This window comes from Podarcis pityusensis (assembly GCF_964106645.2).
Source record: "Podarcis pityusensis genome assembly, chromosome: Z".
Classification (NCBI taxonomy): domain Eukaryota; kingdom Metazoa; phylum Chordata; class Lepidosauria; order Squamata; family Lacertidae; genus Podarcis; species Podarcis pityusensis.
Window position 1 is genome coordinate 17,710,834 of NC_138044.1, and position 22,187 is coordinate 17,733,020.

Here is a 22,187-nt window from a genome sequence, read left to right on the forward strand (position 1 = left end):
TCTCCTTCCTCCCTCCAACCTCTCTTTCTACCCCACAAACTTACTGATTGATAAAAATATTTCTATATATAATTCTAAATAAATAAATAAATAAATGCCAGGTCTGGCAATTGGCTCTCAACAAGGAAGAACTGTGCAAAGAGATTGAAATGGCAGAGCTTGCTGGCAGCGGGAGGTGGAGATGGGCTCCCCAGAGTCCCCTAGGGTTGCCGCCCCTGCTATGCATTCATGGTGTAATGCTTCAAAGTGAGGAATTCCCTTCTGTCTGCGATAGAACCGCTGACCGAGGGCTCAGAATGCTTGCTTGTTTTCCGCCTCTCAGCCACCTTCAGCCTGGTTAACATCTTGAGTGTCTATACTCCCACTTTGTGCTCTGACATACAAACTAAGGACCAGTTCTATGAGGAACTAGACCAGGCTGCCAGGAGAGTCGCAGACTGTGAAGACCTATTTTTCTTGCTGAGAGATTTCAATGCCAGAGTTGGGAACGAACATCAGCCATGGGACAATGTGCTCTCCCAAGTCCCAGGCTTTGTGCATTGCAGAGATGTCTGCAAACACGACATGAAGGCTGGCAGCAACAACCCCGCTGTGTGGGAATCCCTTGGAGACGATTGCAGTGCCTGGAGACACACAGTCAGGTTGTGTATCCATAGCAGCGACCAGAGAAGGAATGACAGCTAGGAGGAGCACAGAGAGAAGAAACACCATGGTGCACCTGTAACATCACCAACCTTCATCAACCCCAGATGCAACAAAACATGTCTCTCCTGTATTGGTCTCTACAACCACATCAGGTGCCAGCAGTTTGACTTCACCCCCAAAGGCACACTCCTCCATTGTCTCCCAAGACAAAAGGATGCCAACAACAAGTGGCAATCCAGGTGTGTGCCCCCCCTAACCCTTCTCTACCCACTTTCTCCATGCTTTGCTTGTTTTTTTTTTTTTTTTTTTTTGTCATAACAGCATGGGACCAGCAGCAATTAGCCTTAAGAACCTGTGACCAATTTACTTATGGGATTACTTTACCCCATATTCACCCGTTTTGATCAGTGGTGTAGCACTATTATGGGTGCCACATAATGCCCATTATGGAAGAAATCAATCTTATAGTGTGGCAGCATGTACACTTTGATGCCAATTGACATCAAGCTGGTGCGTTCACTGTACACTATTTGGCACCTGCTAAAACACATTTTGGCTTAGGCAAAGCTACCCAGATGTTTAGAAACTTGTTGCGAGTTCTGATTGGTTTTTGGTTTATTGTTATTTTAACTTTTTAAAGTTTAAAATTATTGTTAATTCTTCTTAGTGATAATTTTATAGTTTTATCGTTTTTGTGAACCCTTTTGAGGGTTCCCCCCTCATTGTTATTTATTTTTTTTACAATCAAGCAGTGTATGCATTTTATGAAAGAAATAAATTATGGTGTAGACTTCTGGTGGGTGCCAGTTGGGCTTCTGTAACACGCGAGGGACACACCTAACACTTAACCAAGGAGTGGGCTCATGACAAGACCATCTCCTTGAGCCATTCCTGTTCAGTGTGTCCGCACACTTGGTAGCTTTCCCAAAAGCCAGTTAGAGTGTGCTGTCTGCCAGTTTTATCCCTCTCTGGATTATGAAATATAACCTGCCTTCATCTCCCCCACCACCACCCACACGCTGTGGCTGCCACTACAGCATACCTGTACTGGACTTCCTGTACTTTGCATCTGAGCACCAACTCACTTCGAAGCCAGACTGCTCTTTGCCCGCTGACAATGCAATGCTGGACTTTCTCCTCCCAGCCACCCTCTCCCACAGAGACCCTGGATGCTAATGCAATGCAAGGCAGAGAAGAGCAGCTTTGCTATGGCTTGCTGAAACAGTTGTTTTTTTGGAGAGTGGGACACATAAAATCCACAAGGCCTCCAGCACAGCTGGAGTTTTACCTGGGACCAGGTACCCAGCTGGGACCAGGAAGAATGTAAGAAGAGCTCTGCTGGATCGGATCAAAGGCCCATCTTGTCCAAAAACATGTGGAAGGTGGCCACATAGAAATGCTCTGATACCTTATGCTTGGGGATTTAGGCTTGAAAAGGGGGTTCTTTCCCCTAAAAGGAGGACTGGACAAGTTAATGGAAGAGAAGGCTTTTCTAACAACAACAACAAAGTTTTATTGATTTCCAAAAATAACAATTAGGAAAAAAGTAAAAAAGTTACAAAAACAATATCTCAGCTCCTCACCATTCCCCCCTCTAGGAAAGCTATTGATGGCTATTAGCCATGAGGTTCTGCCTCCATGGTTGGAGGCAGCAGTGCTTCTGAAACCCCATTGCTGGAAACCAAACAGGAGGAGGGAGTGTTCTTGTGCTTGAATACTGCTTGCAGGTGTTCCATTGGGGTGTCTGGCTGGCCAATGGGAAGACAGGATGCTGCACTAGATGGGCCACTGGCCTGCTCCAGCTGGCTTTTATTATGTTCAGCTATTGGCAGAGGAGCCCCCAATGGTAGTTCTGCCACCCTCAGAAGTTTGTAGATTTGTTGGGCGGTGATGGCCCAGGAGAGATATTCTTGTTAAGTATAATTGTTTAATTGCCCTGAAATGGAGAATGCCTGTATGTATATTGCTGAAGGTTTCACACTGGAAAATTTCATTGGAATTGTACACTAAAAAAATAGCTCTCGGTCTGCTGGCAGAATTATAGCAAAGAGGCAGCCAGACTGACCACTCTTGGCAGGGAATTTCCTCAATCTGAGAGCAGCCATTGAAAAAGTCCTCTCTCCTGTCACCACCAGCCATGCTTCTGATGTTGATGGGACCTCCACCACCTCTTCTCCTTCTCCTTCTCCTTCTCCTTCTCCTTCTCCTTCTCCTTCATATACCGCTAAGCCCTTTGAGCAGGACTACACTCTGCCTTGGCTTTGGTCCCAGATGCATTGTTTTGCGTCGGGGAGAAAACAACTGCCTTGCTCTTTTTATTTGTCTTCTTATATGTGGACAGCATTTTGTAGGGGTATTGTTTAACATTATTTTGAAGAGCTGAAAAATAATTTTGTTAGTGGTAGGAAAAGGCATTTGAGCTGCAGCAACACAGAAATCCCCATAAGAGCAAGCAGATTGTATTTAGTGAAACAAAGCAACAAAGATGTTGGAATTCATTTATATCTGCTTTTGTAGCTCTCCAAAAACTGAATTCTGGCAGGATCCCCAAAGCGACAGGGAGTTGTGTTTGTCTAACAGCCATGAACAGCACAGAGTGTATCCAAAACTTCCCTTTCACAAACTGGGTATTAAATAGGCCTGTTGAACTGATTCAATATTTATGTTGATCCACTACCTACCTTTTAACCAATTAATCTGATAAACTTTGCATATCACCAGATCTATGATACAGGCCAGGGGGCCTTTTTGAGTTACCAAGAGTAAGAAATCACTTTGCAAATTAAATAAGCAGAACCTAATGCTAATTGTTGGATGAAAAGGTAATTTTAATGGTTTCTTTTTGTTGTTGTTGTTGTTTCCAATCACAGTTAGCATACCAGAAGAGAGAAAGATTGAGTAACAGAAAGAGGAAGGAGGTGTCAAAGAGCAAAAAAGAGTGGGAGGATGTGTGAGAGAGAGATTGCACTATGCAATCTATGTAAATAGGCTTGCCATATTTCAAAAAGTGAAAATCAAGTCAGAAAATTTGTTGAGCTTTTTAAAGTTTCTGCCCGGATCTCGGGGGGTGGGGGTGGGAATGAAGCTACAGTGGTACCTCGGGTTAAATACTTAATTTGTTCCGGAGGTCTGTTCTTAACCTGAAACTGTTCTTAACCTGAAGCACCACTTTAGCTAATGGGGCCTCCTGCTGCTGCCACGCCACCGGAGCACAATTTCTGTTCTCATCCTGAAGCAAAGTTCTTAACCTGAAGCACTATTTCTGGGTTAGCGGAGTCTGTAACCTGAAGCGTATGTAACCTGAAGCATATGTAACCTGAGGTACCACTGTATTTTAATGGGAAATTGCCAGTATTGTAGAGTTGTAAACGTCATCTAGGTTCAGGAATCACAGCTAGCACTTTCTTTTCATGGAAAAGCCTCATTGCACACCTGTCCTGCTAACACATGTTGTCTGTGCTCCCTCAGCAGCGAGTGGAAGAGACAACACTTAAAAAAATTAATTGTCCTTTAAATGTAATATAGATCATTCCTCCTAGTCTCTGTTGTCTGGTGCATAATTACTTTATGGTGCTATAAAATATATATTGCATTCCCTGGCAACACTTATAGCACAAAGCAAGGTTGCCAGTGTTTCTTGGGAGTCAGATGTGGAAGGATCATAGCTAAGTGGCAGAGCATCTGTTTTGCACACAAGAAGTCCCAGGTTCAGTCCCCAGCAGCACCTCCAAGCAGGGCTGGGAATGTCTCTTGCCTGCAACTGTCTAGAGCAGCTGCCAGCCAGACTAGACAATGCTGAGATAGATGGAACCCAATGGTCTGATTCAGTAGGTTGCAGCTTCCTTCTTAAATCAGAACCACGAGGATGGGAATCTTACTTTCTTTCTTGGAGGAAGGGCGAAGCATCTGTTTTGCACAAGAAAGCCCCAGGTTCAATACCCAAAGGCATCTGTGAGAGACTCCCCACCTTAAACCTTGGAGAGCCTCTGAAAGTCAGTGGGTAGACAACACAGAGATAGGTGGGCCAATGGTCTGCTTCAATACAATGCCTCTTCCTATGTTCCTGTTTAAATCAAAACCACAACCTATTTATTTTTAGAGGGAGGGACATAGTTGGACAAATGGTCTGTATAAGACAGCTTGTACGATGAGCCCATGTAGCATTTCAAAACGAGGTGGTGGTGGTGGGGTAGAATAAAATAATGCCTTGATGCAATGCAATTATTCAGCTAAATCTGTATTGAAATGTGCAAAGGGCTTTGGCTGTACTAGTGATGGTGAAGTCTCTGGCCGTGATTGACCGAGCTGCCCTCATGGGACAGAAATATTGTGAGCTGACATTAACAATAAGTGCAATCTTCCTAATTTAAACATATATATCAATATAAACAATCCTTGTGTCCAAACAAATATCCTAACGGAATTGACAATTGTAAGATACATTTCATTTTACTATGGGTTTGAATGCCTGGGCAGCTCATATTAATATAGATGTTTAATCATGATTGATGGATTGTCCTTATCCTTAATGTCAGCTGATAATATTTCTGCATTCAGATCATGGAGTAATGGAGGGCGGGTGTTTATCCTTCCAACCATAAGGAATTTTGAGTTCATCGCCCATTGGTTCAATGTCCCCACATCTCAGGAACATAAATTAAAAGTGCGCAAAGATATGCAGATATTGAGGATTTTCCCCAAACACAGAGAATCTGTATATGATTTCTGACCAGAAAGAGCCACAGGATGTGCCCACATCATATGACACCCCCCCCCCGGAGGAATTATCAGCATTACGTTGCTGGCGTCTAACTGGCCAATTCTTTCCTATACAAAAAACCCTCTGCTCTTGGTGGTGATCTGGGATACTTTTTTCCTGTCATCTTATTGACCCTGGTTCTAATTCGAGCTCCAAAGACACTCAGCAGCGCCAGGCCCCCCAAGATGCATCTTCAGCAAAGAGAGTCATAAAGGCAGCCCTGGGATGGGAAAATCAATCCTTTAAAGTGGAAATCAATAGCTATAACTAATATTAATAGTGATTATCCTGTCTCTATTGCACTTTGCAGCTGGGAATGAATTGTTTTCAAGGATTTAGTGGTTGCTGAACTTTGCAATGCAACACAGAGCTGGAGATTTAGCACAGAGAGAAATCTCCTTCTGTCTGAAGCAGCATGGGGCACCAATTATAAGAATGTAAGAATAGTCTGCTGGATCAGGCCAAAGGGGACCCATCTAACTCAACATTCTGTTTTCACAGTGGCCAAACCAATTGCCCACTGAGAAGCCCACATGCAGGACCTGAGCTCAACAGCAGCTCTTCCTACATGTGATTCCCAGCAACTTCCCCAGGCATGGAGGTTCTGCTTTTATGGTAGACTTTCATATGGGGAGCCCCGCTAGATCGGACTAAAGACCTGTCTAGTCCAGCCTCCTGTTCTCACAGTAGTGTCCTTATGTCCTCATGCCACGGCCTTGCTCCCAAGCCCAACTGCAGTCTTGAAGAGCTGCCACCAAACTCTTCAGTACAGCCTGGCTTTCAGCAGTGATAATTCCAAACAAGGCTGAAGAAACAATCCTGACTTGCCCACCTTGCTTTGTATTTTGTCTGCTGCCAATCAGACTTTAAGGGACTGTGTTGATGAAAGGGAAGAGTGTGAGAGAAAGGGGAGGTATGAGATATATTTATGCGCCCCCTTGCCCAGATTGTCCGAAGCTTTGGGCTGGGTTATCATCAATATGCTGATGAAACCCAGCTTTATCTGTTGATGGATGGCCGCCCTGACTTGGCCCCAGACACACTGACCAGATGCTTGGAAGCTGTGGCTGGATGGCTGCGTGGGAGCCGGTTGAAGTTAAATCCTTCGAAGACAGAGGTCCTCTGGCTGGGTCGGGATGACATGGGGTTGGGGGCCCATCTCTTGCAGGGCCTCAATTAGTGCCAGCGCCTTCTGTCAAGAGCTTGGATGTAACCTTTGATGCCTCCCTTTCCATGGAGGTGCATGTTGCAGCCACAGCAAAGGTGGTATTTTTCCATCTCCGCTGTATTAAGCAGTTGGTCCCTTACCTTTCTCGCCCTGATCTGGCCACAGTGATCCATGCCACGGTCACCTCCAGGCTTGACTACTGTAATTCACTATGTGCAGGGCTGCCCTTGAAACTGTCCCAGAAACTCCAGAGGGTGCAGAATGCAGCGGCGAGGCTCCTTACAGGGTCCTCGCCGCGGGATCACATTCATCCAGTTTTTTGCCAGCTGCACTGGCTCCCGGTGGAGTACAGGGTCAGGTTTAAGGTGCTGGTTTTGACCTTTAAAGCCCTATGCAGCCTAGGACCCACATACCTACGGGACTGCCTCTCTTGGTATGCCCTGCGGAGGACCTTAAGGTCCATAAATAACAACACTCTAGAGGTCCCAGCCCCAAGGAAGTCAGATTAGCCTCAACCAGGGCCAGGGCCTTTTCAACACTGGCTCCAGCCTGGTGGAGCACTCTGCCTCATGAGACCAGGGCCCTGCGGGATCTGATTTCTTTCTGCAGGGCCTGCAAGACAGAGCTGTTCGCCTGGCCTTTGGTTTGGACTTAGTCTGACCCTTATGTTTCCCTTCCTCTATGGGCTACTTTTAAAATGAGGCTGCATTTTAAATTGCATTTTAACCTGTATTTTAAATTGTTTTGGTTTTTTGTCATCCCCCCATTATGTTTTTACTGTAATTTTTACTGGTGTTAGCTGCCCTGAGCCTGGCTCTGGCCGGGGAGGGCGGGGTATAAATACAATTTATTATTATTATTATTATTATTATTATTATTATTATTATTATAAAAGGTAGCTGCCCCAGACTGTGTCAGACCATTGCATCTATCTAGCTTAATATTGTCTACACTGACGGGCAGTAGCTCTCCAAGGCTTTGGAGAAAGAAGTTCGCAGATGGAAAAATACAAAGTACAAAAAAGAAAAAACAGTTAAAAACAATTCCATCTTTTCTTCACTTCTCTTATATTTACTTGTTATTTTTTTTTATTAATGTAATCTTTTTCTTTTGAAATTTCAATAAATATCATTTAAAAAAAAAAAAAGAAGTTCGCAGATGCTACTGGGAACTGAACCTTCCACCTGCAAAATATGTGCTCTGCCACTGAGCTACATCCCTTCCTCTAAAAATAAAGTAAGTCTTCATGTTTTGGTTTAAATAGGAGCATAGGGAGCTGCCTTGTAAAAAAAAAATCCCAGACCACACAGCTCAGTATTGTCTGCACCAGGCTTCCTCAACCTTGGCCCTCCATATGTTTTGAGACTACAGTTCCCATCACCCCTGACCACTGGTCCTAGCTAGGGATCATGGGAGTTGTAGGCCAAAAACATCTGGAGGGCTGAGGTTGAGGAAGCCTGGTCTACACTGAATGGCGGGGCTTTCCATTGTTTCAGACGGGGAGTCTCTCTCATGCCCACCTGGAGATGCCATTGGGGATTGAACCTGGAACCTTCTGCATGCAAAACAGATGCTCCAATGCTGAGCCAGGACCATTTCCCCTTGATCAAACAAGTAGATTGATCAGGCCAAAGGTTAAGAAAATGAAGGTATTTAATTTCCCTTTGCTTGTTTATTGTTTGAGAGCGAGTGACTGGCCCAAGGTCACCCAGTGAGTTTCATGGCTGTGGAGGGGATTCAAACTATGGTCTCTCCCAGATCCTAGTCTAACCACTACACAACACTGTCTTGTAACATGCATTCTTGTTGTATGATTGCATTTGAAAGCAAGCTTACTGAATATTTTAAAAGAAGAGGCATGTAGGCAGTAGCCAGTGAAATCTGAGTGAGACGGGGTCCAGATCTTGTAGCATGGCCATCTCACCACAGCAGTGCAGCACTGGACTCCAAGGCATCTCTCCCAGCCTGCCTTCAGCCAGCCAACCAAGATGGTTCTTGCCTTTCCCTCCAGGTACTCCAAGCCTCATGCTAAAGACCCTGATTCTTCTTCTGAAAGCATGCCCAGTTACCCTGGCAGCCTTCCCCTCTGTGCCCTGTGGCCAGAGCCACCCTATTTGTTTCTTTAAATAGCTCTGTGTTTTGCCAGGTTAATGACTCGGGGTGGCTCCTCTGCCAGGGGTTTCCCCGATCACAGGAAATTGTAGCTTGACCTGGCTTGACCTGTATTGTAGCACTTTGCCAAATCTAGCATCTGCTCCCCTCAAACTTTATGAGGAATATAGGAAGCTGCCTTATACTGAATCAGATCCTTGATCTAGCCAGATCAGCTTTGTCCACACTGACTGGCAGCAGCTCTCCAGGGTTTCAAGCAGGGGTCACTCCAAGCCCTACCTGGACATGCCACTGAAGACTGAGCCCGGAGCTTTCTTTACGCAAAACAGGCACCCTTCCACTGAGCCACAGCTGTTCTGCACCTGAAGGAACCCAAGTTTAATGCCAGACAAATACAAATTTTATTGGGAAATTCTGGACTAGCAGATTGCAGAAGAGAGACTCAGCAACTTCTTCATGGGTCTGCCAGAGCTGGATATATATATTTTCCCCTTCACCGGGACTCTGTGTCCAATAGAAAACTGTGCCCAAATGATGGTCTCTGGTGGCAACAAGTTGCTGCAATGTAAATGGCACACTGCCTTCCAGTACCAGACAGATTGCTCTCAGGCTTTCTTCTGAAATGGAATATAGTTGCAATCGTCCATAGTGAGGGATTTTTTTCCATAGTGAGGGATTCAGAAGGAGAGAGAGCTGTTGGCCACAAGCCTCCCAGCAGAATACAAAGGGACCTTCTTTTAAGCCGTCTGGGCTGGAACTGAAATTGCACACACAGAAAGAAAGAGAGAACACTTTGCTAATCTGCTGACATCCCACCCCACCCCAGACTGGCCAGGTTTGCAGTGTTTATGGGGCTGAGTTCCAGGCTATTGTGGGCAGCCCTATGTCAAAACTAAGTTGTGGGCAACCCTATGTTCCCCATGGTATTCTTGCGGAGAAGCTGGTAAAATGTGGACTGTTAGGTGGATTTGTAGCTGGTTGACTGACCAAACTCAAAGAGTGCTCACTAATGGTTCCTTGTCATTCTGAGAAAAAGTTGCAAGTGGGGTGCCACAGGGTTCTGTTGTGGGCCCGTAGTTGTTCAACATCTTTATGGACAGCTTTGATGAAGTAAATGAAGGGATGCTCATTAAATTTGCAGTTGACACCAAACTGGGACGGGTAGCCAATATCTCTGAAGACACAACTTCAAGTTTACCACAACAGGTAGGAAAACTGGGCCCAAACTAACAAAATGAATTTCAATAGGGGCAAATGTCAGGTTCTTCATTTAGGCAGGAATAACCAGTTGCACAAATATAAGATGGGGGACACCCAGCTTGACAGCAGGAACATGTGAAAAGGATCTGGAGGTCTTAGTGGACCACAAGCTTCACTTGAGTCAACAGTGTGATGCAGCAGCAAAAAAAAAGAGGTACAGTGGTACCTCAGGTTAAGTACTTAATTCGTTCCGGAGGTCTGTTCTTAACCTGAAACTGTTCTTAACCTGAAGCACCACTTTAGCTAATGGGGCCTCCTGCTGCTGCTGCACCGCCAGAGCACGATTTCGGTTCTCATCCTGAAGCAAAGTTCTTAACCTGAAGCACTATTTCTGGGTTAACAGAGTGTGTAACTTGAAGCGTATGTAACCTGAAGCATATGTAACCCGAGGTACCACTGTAATGCTATTCTGGGCTGCATCAACAGAAGTATTGTGTCCAGATCAAGGGAAGTCATAGTACCACTCTATTGTGCCTTGGTCAGGCCACACCTGGAGCCTTGTGTCCAGATCTGGGTGCCACAATTCAAGAAGGATATTGACAAGCTGGAATATGTGCCCAGGAAGGTGACCAAGATGATCAAGGGTCTGGAAACCAAGCCTTATGAGGAACGGTTGAGGGAGCTGAGTGTATTTAGCCTGGAATGGAGGAGACTGAGAGGAGTTATGATAGCAATTTTCAAATATCTAAAGTGCTGTCCCACGAAAGATGGAACAAGTTTGTTTTCTCCTGCTCTGGAGGGTAGGACCCAACCCAATGGCTTCGAGCTATAAGAAAGTAGATTCTGACTAAATATCAGGAAGAACTTTCTGATGGTAAGAGCTGTTTGACAGTGGAACAGACTCGCTCGGAAGGTGGTGAGTTCTCCATTCTTGGAGGTTTTTAAGCAGAGGCTGGATGGCCATCTGTCATGGATGCTTTAGTTGAGATTCCTGCGTTGCAGGGGGTTGGACTAGATGACCCACAGGGTCCCTTCCAACTCTAAAATTCTATGCGTCTATGAAAACTGTTCCTCAAATTTCTAAAAAGTGTGTTCTCTGCCTGTGAAAAAAGCTCCAGGGTAAAAAAAAAAGAGTGTTGTTCAGAATCTTTTAATGGTGGAAAAATTGTCCAGGCTGAGGGAATTGGAATAATAGAATCATAGGACTGTAGAGCTGGAAAGGGATCCTAGGGTCATCTAGGCCAACCCCCTGCAGTGCAGGAATTACAGCTAATTGTCCTAGATCTGCCACCTTTTTAAAAGAATTGTGGCACCCTTATTGGTTATTCAGGTGGTACCTGACTCTCCAAGTGCCGGAGGAGTCTTGAATGTCGGATGTGGAACCCCCTGACCTTTTCCTCCTGGTCTAGGGAGTGCAGTGTGAGTCTCGCAGTGCTTGACTCCTCTTGACAGAAAGAGGCATAATTGGCTCACCGAGCCTTCCCTGAATGTATTACAAAACACAGTGTATTAAGAATTTCACGGAGGTAAACAAGTGCATCTAATTTTCTCTGTCAATGGTTGGCAGCAATGCATTTTCCCCAATGATTGCTAAAAGTCAAGGCTCTCCACACCCCTCCCTGACCTATGATCAGCGTGGGCGCTGTGGATTTTTTTTCCAGTCAGAGGCCAGCTTAATGGTTAACTTTGTTGCCCTCACTTTCTGATGTCTTGATATCTTTTGATTTTTACACAAACTTAGCCAAGGAAGCATGAATGCAGATGTTGATGTGTGTGAGAGAGAGGGGGGGGGGGACACACTGAGCAACTGGCCGGTGAGAAGGGCCAGGGAATAGGAATTAACTCTGGTCAATGCAAGGGACAGTTGGGGAATATTCTCAATGAGGACTTGAGACTTGATTGCCATTTTCCCAGGTCCAAAAGACAAGACTATGGTGCTGCTGCAAAGCCAGAGCCTATAAATACCTCTAATTAGACTGATAACACAAGCCCCACCCCCCTCCGACTTTACGCTGTAAATCTCCCTTGCCAATTAGGCTGAGAGGGCCATAAACGAGAATTTACGACCCAGCCACAAAGTAATCCCTGTCAGAAGCTTGGCTTGGTTGCCTTCCATGATAGAGTCACTTTTAAAAATTATTATCCTCATCACCATCTACACACCTTGTCCATCAGGAGGAGATTTAGGAAAGGCTGCCAAAAGGAACTTGGCACACTTGGATTGGCTTGCAGCAGGATGTTGGAGGCAGTGGGGGAGATAAATCTGTGCATTAAGAACATTGACAACCCCTGCTGGATCAGACCAAAGGCCCGTCTAGTCATACAAAACATCAGAAATAACCACTGATCTTAGAATGGACAAGCATGAAGGAAGCAATTTCAGAGTGAGGTGGCAGAGTGAAACGGCTTACAAGTATTGAAGGCATTCAGTGCAATTTATTTGGATGTGAATAGAGGCAATAGTTTGCAGATGTAAAGTCACTCCAAGTTGGTTTATTTCATAGCCTACCACTGCTGTTCTAGAGGGTCCCTGTGCTTATTCTGCCTACATTATAGCTCTAATTTGAATGGTTCCTATCTGCGTTTCTGGAATTTCACTTCCCTCTGACCCCACTGCACACAACTCCCCTTCCATTGCCATGAATGTGTATACACACTCTCACTCACACCATGTATATGGTAAAGTAAGACTCTAGATCAGCACAACTTGGGCTGAAATAACAAGTGTGTGATCATCTTAGGAGCCACAAGACTCTCTTGGTATTGTTGTCCTTGTTTTACTGTAAACAATAAGCAAGCAGAATTCTCCTCAGGACAGCCAATTCCAGTGGTGTAGCATCAGTTGCTGGCAGCCAGGGCAGCCGGCCAAACATGCGCAGGGTGGCGGCAGCGGCGGCGAGGTGCAGACGTCTTACTCATATGTAAGGATGTTGGAGAATTCTGATGAAAATGGAAGCAGAAATGGAAATTATTGATGCTAACTTATTTGTCCCATGTTTGGAAAATCAATCCAGCAAATATGATTGGTAATTGATTTTATTTTCTCTCTCAGTTTGCAGTGTGTTTCCTTTGCATTGAAATGAAAGGGGCAGAATACGGTAATGACAATGTAATTGATGCAACTTACATATGGTGTGTTAATTGTATAACTGAAAGACAGAATTCCCTCATATGAAGCTGCTCAGGTTTTTAGATCTTCGAGGGAGGCCCTTCTCTCAGTCCTGCCACCCTTACAGGCACAACTTGGTGGGGTCATGAGAGAGAGTCTTTTCAGTGGTTGTTCCCGGACAACTTTAGAACTCCCTCCCTGGAGCAACCAGACTGGCTCGCTCCTTTTCATCCTTCTGCTGGCAGGTGAAGGCTGTTTTATTGCTACCGACTTTTGGGAACTGATAGTTTTTGAAGGAAAGGGCTTTTAATGGTGCTGTGCTGTTTTACGACCCGCATTTTAATAGATTTGCTTTTTATATTGTTTTAATTCTATGAGAGTTTAATTACTTTTAATGATTGCCTTTTATATGCTTTTAGCTTTTTGTATTGATTTGTGTAAGCTGCCTTGAGTCCCATTCTGGGGAGAAAGGTGGGGAATAAACCAACCAACCAACTTAATGTAATGACAATGTAAATTACATAACTTACATAAGTTTTGTGATTTTGCCATAGCAGACAGCGAGGCCAACGATGCAGCTTTTGGTGGAAGATGAATTGTGGCAGAATGGAAACAGTGCTGCTTATGTCACAAATGTGGTGGAATAGAAAACAACACCATCTTACATCGTAAGTAATAAAATCTTGCCAGAAATCCAAAGAGGAATTTTTTAGGAATTCAATGATAAATGCAGATCTTGCTCTTAGTTTTGCCATTATGCTGCCTTTCCTTCTTCCAATGCCACACATGAATGAGAAGCATTTGGGAGATATGTGGAAGTCCCACAACACTGAGGACCTTTACAAAGCACTGTTGTCAGCCCAGCCCAAGTCATCTGGAAGACACTGACTTCACCTTTTGACTTCCTCACCTCCTAAACTCCGCCCCCTGACCTGGCTGCCTTGGTAATATGATTTGTATAGATTGCTTGATTTCATCCTTGTATTCCCAGACAATTCATAATCTCCTGGGGAAGATGGGCAGATAATGGGCTTTCCCTGAGCAGACGTAGTCCCAAAGTGCAAGGGGAACTGGGATAAATTTACCCCTGAAAAAAATGTCACATTTCAAGTTGTTCTCTGTGAAGGACAACAGTAAATATTCTCCCAGCGTTCCCTAGATTTGGTAAATCTGGGAAATACTTGATATTCAGGAAATTGCCTTTGGCTTCCAAAGAATTTGTGGAGGGAGTAAAATATTGATAATAGCTAACAGCAGGCATGCTGCAATTTATTAGTTTTGTAAGACAACTTTTTTCTCCTGAAGTGAATTAACAACAATTAACAAGACACATGGGATCCACTTTCAGTTTGCCATTCTGCAGGTGTCCCCCCCCTTTTTTTTAAAATGTGTGTTCCTAGGTCTAATGACCACAAACCAGAAGGGAAATTCGGTGCTTTATAACACAGCTCTCCCTGTTTGTTTACATGGGGAAATAACCAGCAAATTAACCACCCTCTTTCAACCTTCTCCAATAAGATTGTGTTTGTTTTTGCTGTCCTCTACTTCATCAAAGAAAAGGCTTCAGAAAAGCATTGTCATTTCTTCTCCAGTGTTTTCATGATTAGCTATTAGGACAAGCAGGCCTGCTTTGCAAGCTCTGAGCTGGCTCAATCAAATCTTAAGCACCCTTGCAAGCACTCCTCTCCTCCAAGAAAGCATAAATAGGACAGGCTCAATTTTTTTGCAAACATTTGGTGGGAAAGTAAGATAAATGTCGTGTGTGTGTGTGTGTGTGTGTGTATGTATTTGTAGGTCATGGGAAGAAGCCCATACCTATTTGCCATGTTCAGGTGCTGTTGGATACAAATGTCCTCTTTGGAGGCATGGCACCCTCTGGAACAACTGGCACACCTGGAATATGTCAAGTGCCTCAACAGGCTCCTGACACTATAGGTGGAATAAGCCTGCAAAGTGCCTTCTTCTTGGTCATGGTTCACCTCCTAGCAGGAGAGGCAGGGGTGGAAGAGGGCACCATTCCTCCCTTGCAGTGAAACTTGACCCCACAGTAGCTCACAAGGCTTGAAAAGGTCTGGTGGAGTTGGGGAGGGGGAGCTTTCGAATGAGTGGCTTTTTATCTGCCATCCCTTAGGGAGCTTGAGCTCAGCAACCAATGAAATTATATCTGTTGTTTTAAGCAGCGGAGAAAACTTCCCCTGATCTTTATTGAGATTTATGGCTTCCCTCGAGCTTAATTGTCTCTGGGAGCTTTGGATGTTCTTAACGGGCAACGTAAGTGGTGCTAAGAAGGATGGTGGAGGCTCAAAAGGACTGGCCCTCCCCCATCTCCTTCTTGCTTAATCTAAGAGCCTGGCTTTAAACTTGGTGCTTGAAAAACTCAGTCTGGCAACCAAGCCCTATGAGGAACATTTGAGGGACATGGAAGGTGAAGCAAGCTTGTTTTTTGCTTCCCCAGAGGAGAGGACCCCAATGAACGGGTCCAAATGACAAGAAAGAAGATTTCAACTTAACATTAGAAAGAACTTTCTGACAGTAAGAGCTACTGGAGGATAGTGGACTCTCCATGGAGGTTTTTAAGCAGAGATTGGATGGAGATCTGCCAAAGATCCTTTGACTGTAATTCCTGCATTGCGGGGGGGGGGGGGGGGTTGCACTAGATGACACTTGGGAATCCCACCCTACTCTACAATTCTAATTTTTTCCCCAATGAAAGTTGTTTGGAGACCCTTTGGACAATTAAAAGGTAATTACAGCCATACCTCGGGTTGAAGTTGCTTCAGGTTGAGTGCTTTCGGGTTGCACTCCGTGGCGACCCCGGAAGTAACAGAACATGTTACTTCCAGGTTTTGCCACTCACCCATGCGCAGATGGTCAAAATGACGTCAGGCCCATGCGCGGAAGCGGCAAATCACGACCCGTGCACGCGCAGACACGAGTTGCGTTCACTTCAGGATGCGAACGGGGCTCCGGAACGGATCCCGTTCGTATCCAGAGGTACCACTGTAATATGTTTGATCAGCCCGTCCAACAACCAACCAACCAACCAACCAACCAACCAACCAATTATTCTGCAATGGTTTCCCAATGTTATGGCACCATTGACACCTGAAGGGGCACATTCATTCATTCATTCAGTCAGTCAGTCTGTCAGTCAGCATTCATTCACTCACTCACTCACTCACTCACTCACTCACTGTATTTATATTGCACCTTTGTTCTCCAAATTACTTAAGGTGACACACATGGTTCTCTGCCTACCCACAACCACCCTGTGAGGTAGGTTAGGCCAAGAGGCAGTGATTGGCACAAGGTCATCCAGTGAGCTTCATGATCAGGTGGGGATTTGAAACCTGGTCTCCCAGTTCTTAGTACAACACTCAAACCACTACACGACATTGGCTATTCAACTATAGCGCAGCAAATGTGGGGTGACACTGCCTCCCACCTGGCCTCAAACATTTGCAGTATAAGAAGTTCTCAGATTTCAGCAGGAAGGTATGGGGCATACCCCAGTTGCAAACAAAGCAGTCTGTCTGCTCTGAAACTTTTCCAGGCGCAATTAGTCTTTGGAAGAGGCATCACGTGTAACTGCCCTGATCCCATCACAAGCACAAATCATCATCATAAATGCGCAATAAAAAGGATGCCTGGAGGAGGTGCTATGGTCAATATCTCTCATTTCAGTTTCCCCATTGTTTAAAAAATGCTTTGGCTCTCACTGTGCCCGAGGAGCTAGAGAGGCAGAAGGTTTCCATCTGCCTCGGCCCTGAACTGCAATGACTCAGGCTCTGCTGGACGAAACAGCCTGGAGAAATATCTTCTCATCACCGTCGTTAAAGCAAATTGAATTTGTGCAGGAAAAAGCTACTAAATGCATTTTGCGGCAACCGGAGAAACAGACTCTTGTCTGCCTGGTTTTCCTTTGGGCTTGGAGGTGCGAAAGAAGGTTAGGGTCATGCTAGTCATTGTCTTACGTTGCATTTGCATTTCCCCCCCTTTAATGCAAAATAAAAACCCCAAATATATATTAAGAACACAAACCTAGGAAGCTTAAGAAAAATTCTCAGTGGCAAAAACACGTCCTCTCATGTTGCAGAGGGTTGGATTAGATGACACTTGGGGTCCCATCCAGCTCTATCGTTCTATGACTCTATGACCTCAGAAGGTGGTGGACTCTCCTTCCTTGAGGTTTTTAAACAGATATTGGATGACCATCTGCCAGAGATTCTTTAGCCGTGATTCCTGCATTGCAGGGAGTTGGACTACACACTAGATGATCCTTGGGAGTCCCTTTTAACTCCATGATTCTCTCACCTTTAGCTCTGCCAACATTTCCCCCACTGGAGCATGTGGGAACATTCCTTCACTGCCAAGTGCCAAAATAGCTCTTGAGCTCCTGCAGCGTCTTTGCGGAGGACCCAGCGTGAGGCAACATGTTGCCGCAATTAACAAGCAGCTGGCGTTGGCAGTGGTCCTTGGTTTGCAGCTGCACCTCTGAGCCTGTTTTCCAATGTTGTTTTGACAAGACAGGTTTTTTGGGGGTGGGGGGGGGTGGGGGATGGCATCAGGGAATTTTGCTGCCCCTGGGATTGCCCCGACTTGCACAAAACAATTCGCTCTAGCATTCAGGAGACCAGGTGCAATGAGGGTTTCATAATTAAATCAAGCACCTTGTATGCAGGCCTCTGGAATTTGCAGGTTTGCCTTGTGAGGAAAGACAGTTAGGACCCAAAAAGGCTTTACCATGAGGGGCTAGGCTGGGCCTGCATATCTTATGGCCCACTGGGCCAAACCTGACTGCCCTGTCAAGTATTCTCTATCTCTCTCACATAAACAAACTCACACATGTTCCACCAACGAAACCTCCAAAGTTCTTAGGGTTGCGGTTAGCCATATGTGGCTAAGCTACAGTTCCGGTAGCCTCATCCCAAAATGGACCTTGTGGAGTTGGAAAAAGCTTAAGAAAGGGCAGTGCTATTTTTCTAGAAAAAGAGGTGCCAGAACTCGCCATGAACGCCTCCCTCATTCTCTTAGAATGGCATTGGCGCCCACCTGAGTTCTGGGGAGTTCCATCTGAAAAGAAAAGCCCTGGGAAAGGTCAACCCAAATGACTGAGCATCCTGTTCTCAGAGTGGCCAAGTGGGTGCCCTAATGAGAAGCCCCAAAGGAGGAAGAAGATAAGAAGAAGAGTTTGGATTTGATATTCCGCTTTATCACTACCCGAAGGAGTCTCAAAGCGGCTAACATTCTCCCTTCCCTTCCCCCTCCACAACAAACACTCTGTGAGGTGAGTGGGGCTGAGAGACTTCAGAGAAGTGTGACTGGCCCAAGGTCACCCAGCAGCTGCATGTGGAGGAGCAGAGACGCGAACCCGGTTCACCAGATTAGGAGTCTACCGCTCTTAACCACTACACCACACTGGCTCTCACACTGACCCAAATGGAACAACAGCCCTCCCCACTTGTGATTCCCAACAAAAGGAATTCAGAGACAGGCTGCTTCTAGTGATGGAGGGAGTGTATTTATTTATTTAATAACAGTTAAAGGTAAAGGATTCCTGGATGGTTAAGTCCAGTCAAAGGTGACTATGGGGTTGCGGCGCTCATCTCACTTTCAGGCTGAGGGAACCTGTGTTTGTCCACAGACAGCTTTCTTGGTCACGTGGCCAGCATGACTAAACTGCTTCTGGCAGAACATGACACCGTGACGGGTGCCAGAGCGCATGGAAACGCTGTTTACCTTCCCACCACAGTGGCACCTATATATCTGCTTGCACAGGTGTGCTTTCGAACTGCTAGGTGGGCAGGAGCTGGGACAGAGCAACGGGAGCTCACCCCGTCACGGGGATTCGAACCGCCGACCTTCTGATCGGTAAACTCAAGAGGCTCAGTGGTTTAGACCACAGCGCCACCCGTGTCACTAAATAACATTTATACACTGCTTGGTTGTAAAATAACAAGAAGAATCTCGAAATGGTTTACAAGGAGAATAAAACAATAACATTACCAGTAAAAATTGTTAAAAACAATGTTTTAAAACTTTTTTTTTAAAAAAACCCAACATAAATAAAGTAAAAACAGATTAAAACACACAGCACCATTCTACACATCTGGGTAGGTTTGCCTAAACAAAAATGTTTTTACAGGTGCTTGTAGGCGCTGCCACGCTAAAATATTGTTTCTTTTTCAAATATGGAATGAGTATTATATGGCACCTGGAACAGTGCCAGTTCCACAGATCAATATCCTTCTGGAGTTGTGGTGCCCAGAACTGGACACAGGACTCCAGGTGGGATCTGACCAAGGCAGAATAGAGTTTTAATTTAGAAATTATAATGAGAGAGAGTGGTGAGGGGGGGAGAGAAGGAGGGGGATATAAAGTATTTGGAAAACAGCAGCTTTGTATACTCTTGCTGAGATTGAATTTGTGGTTAAAATCTCCCCAATGCTTAGATATCCCAGTCAGTGGTGAATGAAAAGAATCTCCCACTCCCACAATCTCCCACTCCCACAGTTTCGTTTATTACAGATGTACCCAAATCAACGTTGTGTGTGTGTGTGTGTGTGTGTGTGTGTGGCGCAACCCCAAATGTACCCAAATCAATGTTGTGTGTGTGGCGCAACCCCAAATGTACCCAAATCAACGTTGTGTGTGTGTGTGTGTGTGTGTGTGTGTGTGGCGCAACCCCAAGCCGAGAAAATAGGTTAGAAAATTGACTTTAAAAGTTCCCTTTCAGCTTCTTGTAACCCCCCGTAGCCTTTTCTCTTTCTTTCATAAAGAAAAGTGAGCACCATCTGGCAATCCAGGAGGTATTTAACCTTAACTCTGGTTTAATGTCACATTGGGATAACTTGATTCTCTTTTGCCTGAGATCACCTGCCTTTAAGGAAGGCTTTGTTACCGAGAGTCAACCAGCCAATGCGACATTAGACCTTTAAAGGGGCAGGGGAAAAGATGGAAGGAAAATGACTTTGCTCAAGTCTGCACACACACACACCCCGGTGCCCGTGCATAGTGAGCCCTCCATTCCCAGCAACCAGAACCTTTATCTTGCATATTTACTCTGTAGGCTTTCTGATCTGCCGAGTGGGCTTGTGTCTTCTCTCTGCAAAGACCGACCACATCTTGTTGAGGACAGATTAAAAAGAAGGACTTATTTACACAAAGTTAAACTACGGAACTCCCTGCCACAGGAGGCGGTGATGGCCACCAACTTGGATGGCTCTGCAAGAGGACTGGACAAATTCATGGAGGAGGCGAGGGTTATGGGTAGCTACTAGCCATGATGGTGATGTCCTGCCTTCACAGTGGGAGGCAGCAACGCTTCTGAATGCTAATTGGTAGAAGCCTCAATAAGGGAGAGGGTTCTTTTGCTCGAGTCTTGCTTGTGAGTTTGTCACATGCATCTAATTGGCCCTTGTGAGAACAGGATACAGTGGTACCTCGGGTTACAGACACTTCAGGTTACAGACGCTTCAGGTTACAGACTCCGCTAACCCAGAAATAGTACCTCAGGTTAAGAACTTTGCTTCAGGATGAGAGCAGAAATTGCACAGCAGTGGCGTGGTGACAGCGGGAGGCCACATTAGCTAAAGTGGTTCTTCAGGTTAAGAACAGTTTCAGGTTAAGAACGGACCTCCAGAACGAATTAAGTTATTAACCCGAGGTACCACTGTACTGGGCTAGATGGGCCATTGGCCTGAGCCAGCAGAGCTCTTCTTATGGTCTGATGGTTGGTGTAAATAGAAAATAGGTATAAAAGGAGAATTCCCAGGATGCCAAGATCTAGGTTTGGGGCAAATACTCTTTGGTGAGAGAACCCCAACAGAGGTTTAAAATCACAAAGTGTGGAAACATATTCTGTTAGACCTTTGAAATATGCTCTTTGGAGTGAATTCCAATAGTTCCCCTTTTCCCTTACCATAGAAAAAGACCGCACATTTGCTGAGTTAAAAATGCTTTACTTAAAAACTCTTCCAAGGCCAGGTTCATGTGTTTTTCCCCCATACAACATTCAGAAAAATTGCATAGGCAGTTAAACTTGGTTTTGTTCCAAAGTGGTAAAAGTTCTGAAATTATTGGTAAAGGAATTCAAAAGTGGCTTGTGAGACCCATGTAGTCTCAGCTGGAGCAACCAGCTTAGCCCTCCTAACATGCTGAGCTTCTCAGGTAGACTAAAGGTAGAAAAGAAAGGCTACCTATTTCCTCCCAAGGTAAGGGGAAATGGGCATAGTTAAGCCTGGCAGATCAGCTTATTCTGTGGTATTAACTCGCTCATGTATTACTTAGACCAGGCATAGGCAAACTCGGCCCTCCATATGTTTTGGACTACAACTCCCATCATCCTTAGCTAACAGGACCAGTGGTCAGGGATGATGGGAGCTGTGGTCCCAATACATCTGGGAGGCCGAGTTTGCATATGCCTGACTTAGACTTAAGCATGTTGGTTATATGAGGCTGGTTAACCCACACTTATGATTAGATGGGCTATGGGCATGTTCCAGGAAGCTCATCTTAATTTCTTAACGAGCCAACATCTATACTAAGGAGAGATGAGTTCTGATTTGAATCTGTGATTTCTGTTCATTTATCACCCACCTTTTGGGATGTTTGGGAAGCAGCAGGGGTTATTCGGCAGAGGAGAATACTTTGCATATGCTCAGAGGCGTGTTTGCCTCATATGAAGATGGGAGAAAAAGCTCTTGGAGAAAGACATGCTTTGGGAGTTAAATGCCCAAGTATTAAACAGGTTTTTATTTTAAGCTGAGCTCTGGGATTTCTCTTCACCCATTGTTTCTCCAATTGTTCTACAACAAGGTGGCAAATGTCAGAGAGCTGTCTAACGGTTTCTCTCTTTTCCTTCCTCCTTCTTGTTTCCACAGGTCTCCCTTAAACCACCAGCTCAGTGTAAGAGAACATCAGTATGTGTGTGGGAGGGTGGGGGGGGTAGTTTTCTGCAGAAGGAAAAGGTCAAGAAAGCCACCAAGGTGAGCTGTGCTCTCCACACTGAAGCCAGGTGTCTGCAGCAGCTCAGGGTCTCTACGCCACTTCAGAAAGCACAAGGACCACCTGGCAATAAAGAGCTACAGAAGAAAGGGATAGTAACTTACATTATATAATGCATAAATTTTAACCCACTCTTTTAAAAACAGCTGCACTGGCTCCATAATAATCTGCCTGCTGATTCCAGCATC